This window comes from Zonotrichia albicollis, chromosome Z (genome assembly GCF_047830755.1).
Source record: "Zonotrichia albicollis isolate bZonAlb1 chromosome Z, bZonAlb1.hap1, whole genome shotgun sequence".
Taxonomy (NCBI): Eukaryota; Metazoa; Chordata; class Aves; order Passeriformes; family Passerellidae; genus Zonotrichia; species Zonotrichia albicollis.
The window spans coordinates 77631524-77639117 of NC_133860.1; the positions used below are offsets into that span (position 1 = coordinate 77631524).

The following is a 7594-nucleotide window of genomic DNA, read 5'->3' on the forward strand; positions in this document are numbered from 1 at the left end:
TCATTGCATGGTGTCGCAGACATTTCTTCATAGAAATCCTTTCTTTGGGATTTCTCCTTCTTCTGGGAAGCAAAGGGCCCCAGAAGAAGAATGTAAACAATTGTTATCAGCTGTTGTGAAATGTAGCAGGTGTCCCTGTGATTGGCTCATCTTCCTTGTGTACCATTAAAGGCCAATCACAGGAGCAGCTCAGGGACAGATTCCCTGGGCAAAGAACTTTGTTATTCATTCTTTCTATTCTATTCTTGGCATAGCTGCTCTCTGCAACCTCTCGTCTTATTCTTTTTAGTATAGTTATAATGTATTATATATCCTATATCAATAAATCAGCCTTCTGATCAAGAAACAAGATTCTCGTCCTTCTCTCACCACAGTGACCGTCCAAGGTCGCTGTAATATCTGGTGACCCCTCGTGTCAGGGCAAAAATTAATTTGATAAAGACCAGAGGAGCAAAATTGCTGCACTGGGTAAAATCCTGTATGTGTAGCATGTGATGGTTGCTTTGAAGTGATCACAGAAGTGGATTCAAGCCAGGAGCTGAAGAACTGAAGATCCTGATTTGGACAGAGTTCACAGCCAAGGCTGACCACAAAGAGAACCTTCTTCTGGAACACCTTCAGGAAGATGTTCGCAGAGCTGGCCAGAGCAAGCTGGACATTTTCACAAGGTAATTTTGTCTTTTCCCTTCCTGATGACCCAGCCCTTCGTAGTTTGTGGCGGTTGGTATGGCGGACACATGCCTTGGAAGAAGAGGTTCAGTTCTCCCCTTCAGAGGAGAAACTTATTGCCCTCTGGCAAAAATGGTGTAGAGAAGATGGGATTTTTCTGTCAGCAACAGATCTCTATGAGTTCTTTCGATGGGCAAAGCTTTTTCGGTTCTTTACTGATGTCCTGTACGCCTTGGATGTTTTTGTCTGGGAGTGCATGAACTCCATTTTTCAGTTTGTCTGGGGCCAGGAACGTGTTTTGCCTTTTATCTACCCAGCATTTCTAAAGCTCTTCCCAGTTTTGAAACGGAGAGCAGCTATTTTTCAATGGATTTCTAACTGTTATGGACAGGCTCCGTTTCCACCGTCCCCGGTGGGAGAAGACCCGGCGGGGGATGAGTGGGGGCTTCCCAGCCCCCTGTCCTCAGCGGGAGAAGACCCGGCGGGGGATGAGTGGGGGCTGCCCGGCCCCCCCTGCTTCGCGGCGGGGGGGGGCGAAACTGCGCCGAGCGAAGAAGTTTTTTTTACTCTTTCTCCGGAGCCTGCGCAGACGGAACCTTCTCCCCCTCCTCCTTCTCTCTCTCCGGGGGGATGGGAATGGGCGGTCCCGCTCGAACCAGTGCCGTTGGTACCGCCCCTGCCAGCGCTGCGTCCGCCTTCAAGACCCGCCTCACCGGAGCGGCCGCCACTCCAGGCGATCCCGTCTCCGCCTCTCCAGGCGGTCCCGCCCACGGCTTCACAGGCCTCCCCGCCCCTGCCAGCGCCTGCGTCTGAGAATGCAGAAGAGGCACTTCCTGTGGCTGCTGAGTTGCTAAGCGACGACGACGCGTCTCCAGCTTCCGGCTCAGCGGGGGAGTTGTTCTCTCCGGCCCCTCTGCCGCTTCCATCGGCCTCCTCGCCACCTCAAGCCGAGACGGTCCCTGTTCAGGATGGTGCTGGAGATGGCGCCGAACCTGCGGGACCCTCGGAACAACCCGCGGCCGCTCCTACATCCAGCGAGATTCCCTCCCCGGTTCCGGCTTCCCCCCCGCTGCCTGCACAGGCTGCCCCAGCAGTCCTGCCGTTGTCAGAGGCTGTGTCCTCCGTGTCGGCGTCAGAGACTGCCCTGGAACCGGCGGCTTGTTCGAGCTCGGACCATCCCGGACCGGTTGCTGTAGCAGGGGCCCCGGCGGCTGGTCTTCCCTTCCGTGGAGCGGGGGCTGCCCGCCAGCTGACTGGGGGGACAGCCCGTCTCCCTGCTTTTAAGATCAGCATTCTCGGCGGGTTCGGGGGTGGTTTTTCGGGGATTGTCCCATGGAGGCTGCCATCTCTGCCGCCTCTCTTGCGCCCTAGAGGCGGGGGGCAGGTGCATCCCGAGAGCTCTGCCTCTGATCTCCAGCCCGGAGGGGGTGGGGATGATGCCATGGGGCGGATGAGACACAAACCCAATGCATTGCAGGGGAAGAGGGCACAGATGGAGGAGACCATAGCTGGTTTGCTGTGGGGAACAAACATGTCCAGACCCCAGGTGAGATTTCTGGGGAAGGCTTCTATTTCCCTGCTGCTGGCATGCCTCAGTGGTTATGGGGAAAGGAAGCGTGTCCCCACTCGTGCTGCCATTGTACTGGCAGCAGGGCGCAGGCCTGTGGGAATGCAGGGCCTGCCTCATGGGTTTGGCCTGGGCCGTTGGGCTCAGGAAGTTTTGGGCCAGGGCCAGCATTTGGCCTCTTGGTGTTACTGGGGGTTGAGGTTTCTCCTACTGGTCCTGGTCCCCCTTTGTGGGCCAATTTTGGGGTTCCTGGTCCATCATGGGCCAGGGCCCCCAGGGCCTTTCCTTCTCTGGCACTGCTCTGTTTTGCTGCTGCTCTTTTCTTTTTCGATCACAAAAAAAAAAAAAAAAAAAAAAAAAAAAAAAAAAAATTAAATAAAAAAGATTGAAAACAGTGGGCAGCAGCTCTGAAGCACTGAAGCATTGAAGGGCCAGAAAAGGACATTCTAAAGTTGTTCAAATTGTTTGAAATTGTTTGAAATAGTTGTAAGATTGTCAATATGTTTTTGATAACTGTTGATGGGACTTTTGCAGCAAGTCTGTTTTCAGGACCGAAAAGGATTCTCAGATATCCAAGAGAAACAACTTCAGCTCTTGGACTGTTCCTGAAACCCAGCTGCTTGGACTTGAATTCTCTTTGCATTGTTTTTTGCATTTTTTTAGATTGTAGGATTGTTTTAGTGATTTATTAGTATTGTATATTTTACAGTTGAAGAAATCTCCTGTTCATTTCACATCAGCATTTTTCTTTTAATTTATACAATTTAGAAGGGTGAGATGTCGCAGACATTTCTTCATAGAAATCCTTTCTTTGGGATTTCTCCTTCTTCTGGGAAGCAAAGGGCCCCAGAAGAAGAATGTAAACAATTGTTATCAGCTGTTGTGAAATGTAGCAGGTGTCCCTGTGATTGGCTCATCTTCCTTGTGTACCATTAAAGGCCAATCACAGGAGCAGCTCAGGGACAGATTCCCTGGGCAAAGAACTTTGTTATTCATTCTTTCTATTCTATTCTTGGCATAGCTGCTCTCTGCAACCTCTCGTCTTATTCTTTTTAGTATAGTTATAATGTATTATATATCCTATATCAATAAATCAGCCTTCTGATCAAGAAACAAGATTCTCGTCCTTCTCTCACCACAGTGACCGTCCAAGGTCGCTGTAATAGCATGGTTATGACAATGGGAAGATGCCAGCAGCTCACATCCCCAGCAGCAGACCGAGAACTTAATGTTACAACTTACGTTATAAGTTTTTTTGACCAATCACACTAAGCAAAAGCATATTGACAGTAGTTCTATCCAACCACTATAAGCACATGTATCTTTGGTTAAAACAATGGCTGCTTATTCCAAATACAATACCTGCTTGTAAGCCTTAAAACACAATGCATAGAGCTCCATTATTAAGCTTCAAACTTCCTAATATCTTGCTAGATACACTTTTCTGAAGCTTAGGGACTTTATCTAGAGAAGCATTAATACACACACTATTGCTCTAATTCTTTTTTCTTTTCTGCAAATGTAACTTTTCTGCTGACAAAACTAATCACTACTTCTCAGCTTTAATCAAAGTTCAGCTGTCTCTGAGGCCTGCCTTTTGCAGCTTTCCCAAAATCCTGTGTTTTGACAATTCCCACAGAGAGGTACTCTGTTTTCTGGCTGTTTCTGTTGCCTTGTTTTGTATTTGTCGCCCTGAGTTTCGTGAGAGAAAGAAACCCCAGGGACAGAAAGCACAATTTCTAGAGCACTGGCAGGGCAAAAATCCCAGCAAAATGAAGCAACCAGAAGAAATGGATGAGTGGGTTTCTGGGCCAGGTTTACCTGTGATGGCAAGGTCCTGCACATGAAGATGGAGGTGCAGATTGTCCTGATGCTCCTTATTCTGCATCTTTCTAGAAACTAGAGGAATCCCGATGGAGCCTGTGAAGCACTTGAGCTTGGTAAGTCATGCTTCACTGTTCTTTATTGTTTTGGGTTTTATTTGTGAGCAGCATCCATTTGTATTATCAGCCAAGCCTGCTTCCTTCCTGGTGCCACTCATCATTTCAGTGAAGAGGAGGAAGGAGATGTTAACACTGTGATAATGACATCAGGACCATTTACTCCATAACTAGCTTAGAGTAGGACTGTAGAAGTAGGATTACAAAGAAGGATTGTAAATAAAGTTTCAGAAACTTCAACTCATCTGGAAGATTCCATTCTTTCTCACCCTGTGAATAAGCTCAGCATTTCCTTCTGAGTTGTCAGTTGTCCCTTAAATGTACAAAGTGACATTTATGGCTTCTTTAGTGTGCCTTGAAAGTGGGGAAGGATTTTCTTCATTCATACTCTCCAGACCACACTGCCTCTGGAATATGACCCACTGGCTGGTTTTTGCCTAGCTATGATATTTCTAGTTGAGGCAGAAAGGGCAATGGCATTTGCAGGAAAGAGCAAAAGAAGAATGGGGCAGGCCCAAACATCCTGTGTGGATTCAGGCATTGAGCTATGATTTGAGAGCATTTGGGCTCCTGCCACTTGGATTTGTATCCCTAAATGCAATTTCTTTGGCAGAAGGAGAGCCTTGCTCAAGTGAGAAAGCAGAAAGATCAGAGAGGGTGCTCAGGAAGGTCTCCTGTGGTGCAGAGCTGTCAGCGCCTGGGAGGTGAGAGCGGGCCCGGCCTTGGCCGGGTTGGAGCCCCAGCAGAGCTCCAGCAGAGGCAGGAGCAGGCTGAGCCCCAGCAGGGGCAGGCTGGAAGGAGGCCCTTGGAGCTGCAAGAGGCAGCAGCCGGGCCCTGGGTGCCTGTTCCTGGCAGCGGGCAAATCCTCCGTTCTCAGAGCCCAGGTGGCAGCTGGCTGCTGCCCAGGGGAAGCACAGCCATGCTGGGCACAGCCCAGCCTGGAGGCACTGGCCGTCTGGAGTGTGCCCTGGAGCAGAGAAAGGCCCAGGGCAGCTGTTATGAACAAAAATTCAGTTGATTTTTTTCTGTTACCACTACTGCTGAGTTGCTGCCTGTGTTATGGTAATTACGGGTCGTTGGTGGTAATGGTTGTTTTTGTATTAGTAAAGGCTCTGGCTAGGGCGAAGTAATGGCCCTTCTCTGAGACAGTAAATGGTTGGAAACCTTTCCTAACAGTGAAGAGACCTGGGGGGGGGTGGTGGTGGGGGGGGGTGGTTTATGCAAAGTGACTCCAAGGACCAGAATGCTTTGTGGGACCCCGACTCCAAATGCACGGAGAAAACCCCAAAAACAACAAGCCAAATAAGAGTTGAGAGACTGGAGTGATGTCTGGACGTGAGGAGCCGAGTGCTGAGCCTGCAGAGATGTGGAGTCCCTCTCGCCCTGACCACGGGAGTTGTCCCCAGCGCCGAGACTGAGGGGGACCGTGCCGGGAAAAGTAACAACAAAGGGGTCATCACGCCCTAAAAGGCTCCCACGAGGACGTGATTCCTAGCTCTGCCCCTAGTGGACAAAGCTGTGCATATCCTCCGTCCTCTGAGTTGCCCTGGGAGACACGACGGGGACTGCAGCCGTGCCGAACTGCCCAATCCTGAGCTGATCACTCTTAATAAAGGCATAAAAAAGGAGAAGAAGTGTCCTGGCCCTGTTTATTTCAGCAGCCGAGGGCCGCTGGGCTGCCTGAGGATTCCTCCTCTTCTGCCGGCTGCCCTGCAACTCCTGGCAAAGGTCATCAGTGTGTGCAGCACTCTGGGCACCGGGGCAGGGAGCCGGGCTGCTCGGCAGGCTGGAGCACAGGGCAGCCTCCTTCAGGCCCGCCTCTTGTGCCAGGGGAAGCGAGGCCAGCGTGAGGCAGGGACAGCTTGGCAGGGCACATCTGCAGGAGCCAGCGCCTCACGCAGCTCTGGGAGGAAGTGCCTGCAATCCTGCAGTTCTGCACTGAGCCAGAGCAAAGGTGTGAGATGCAGAGTGTTTGGCAGGAATATTCAGGCCCACCGGGCCAGCCTGTTTTGTGCTCTCTGGCACACAGCATGCGCTGTGCAATGCAGCTCTGAGCTGCTGGGAGACAGGGAATCAGAGATGTGCCTGAGGGTTTTGCTTGAGTAGTGAACTGGTTTGGAAGGGAGCAGAAGAGTTGCAGTAGGCAATTTGTGGGTTTTTTATTAGTTTCAGAAGGAAAGATGCAATGTGTCTTCACTCAGCAAAAGCACTTGAAGGACTTCTTGGCAAAATGCTTGTGTTTGATTTCCAGAGTAGGAAGAAGAGGCGTTGGGAAAATGTTAAAGCGTAACAAATGGGGCTTAGCCTTATGAATTCCTTGAGCTTTAACAGGCAGTGCTGAAGCCTGTATTCCCCTAATGCAGTGCTTAATGCGTTCTAGTGGCTATCTTAATCCTGAGAATAAAGAGAATGGTCTTTCCAAGAAGGTAGCTGGAATGCATTCAAGGGAAGAAAGTGTTTTTAGGATGCTCTTGATTAGTAAAGGAGAATTTGAATAGGAATATTTCTCAAACAACTGTCCCCAAGGCCCTGCCATATTTGATGTTTGAGCAAGTTGAAAAGGCAATGATGAAAAGTATCTTGTTTAACAGGTGGGAACTTGACCCTTAGTCCTGGTTGAGGGCAAATTTGGGAGGGAACCCCTGAAAGGGTTCCTCTAGAAATCACATTCAATCAGCCCCTTTCCCAACCAGTTTGGGAGAAAATACCTCCTTGGAGAAGAGTGGAGAAAAGTCTTTATTAAACAATAAAATGTAAACAATAATAAAGAATAAAACCCATTACGGCTCCAAAATAAAGACCAACTCAGAAAGTCTCCTCTGTGGGCTGTAGCTCAGCTCACTCAGTCTCCTGTCAGTCCCAGGGGTGCTGGAAATGCTGCGGCCCAGGCCCGGCTTGGTGGGTCACAGGTGTGAGCTGCCAGTGCTCTTCTGGTGTTCAGTCTGGAGAAGGTCTAAACAGGTCCAAAGAAAAGGGGAAAAAAACCCTCACAGTCCAGGGAACTTCTTTGCCTCAGCTAGCTAAAACTAACTAAAAGCGAAGGAGAACTCTGTCCTGCTGTCTGTCTGTCCGCAGACATCACAGCGCAGGAGCAGTAAATGTGGGGGAGTGAGTGAAGTTTCTGAAAAGAAACTCCGTGCTTCTTCTCTCCCCCTCTTCACTCTTGGAACAAGTTTTAGGAGTGCAAAACTTATTATTCAGCAAAACCAGAACAGATGACTGGGGATACAAGCATGATATAGTCAGGCCAGGACACCCTTGAAAGAGAAACAATGTATTGGTCAATCGGTGGGCAGTCAGGCTTTGAAAGGGGAGCAGTGCATGATGGAGCCCTTGGTGGCAGGGAGTCGGTATCCTGAGCCATCATGGCCTCATCTCAAACACCGGCCATGTCTGGGCCCATGCTGTAACTGGGAAA

General features: G+C 49.8%; 1 long non-coding RNA gene across 1 annotated transcript; it reads left to right on the plus strand.

The window, feature by feature from the left end:
• Positions 1 to 2622, plus strand: LOC141727076 (uncharacterized). The gene is made up of 2 exons (XR_012578101.1): positions 1 to 668; positions 1061 to 2622. It is a non-coding gene; the product is annotated as an uncharacterized LOC141727076 (long non-coding RNA).
• Positions 2623 to 7594: the final 4972 nt, after the last annotated feature.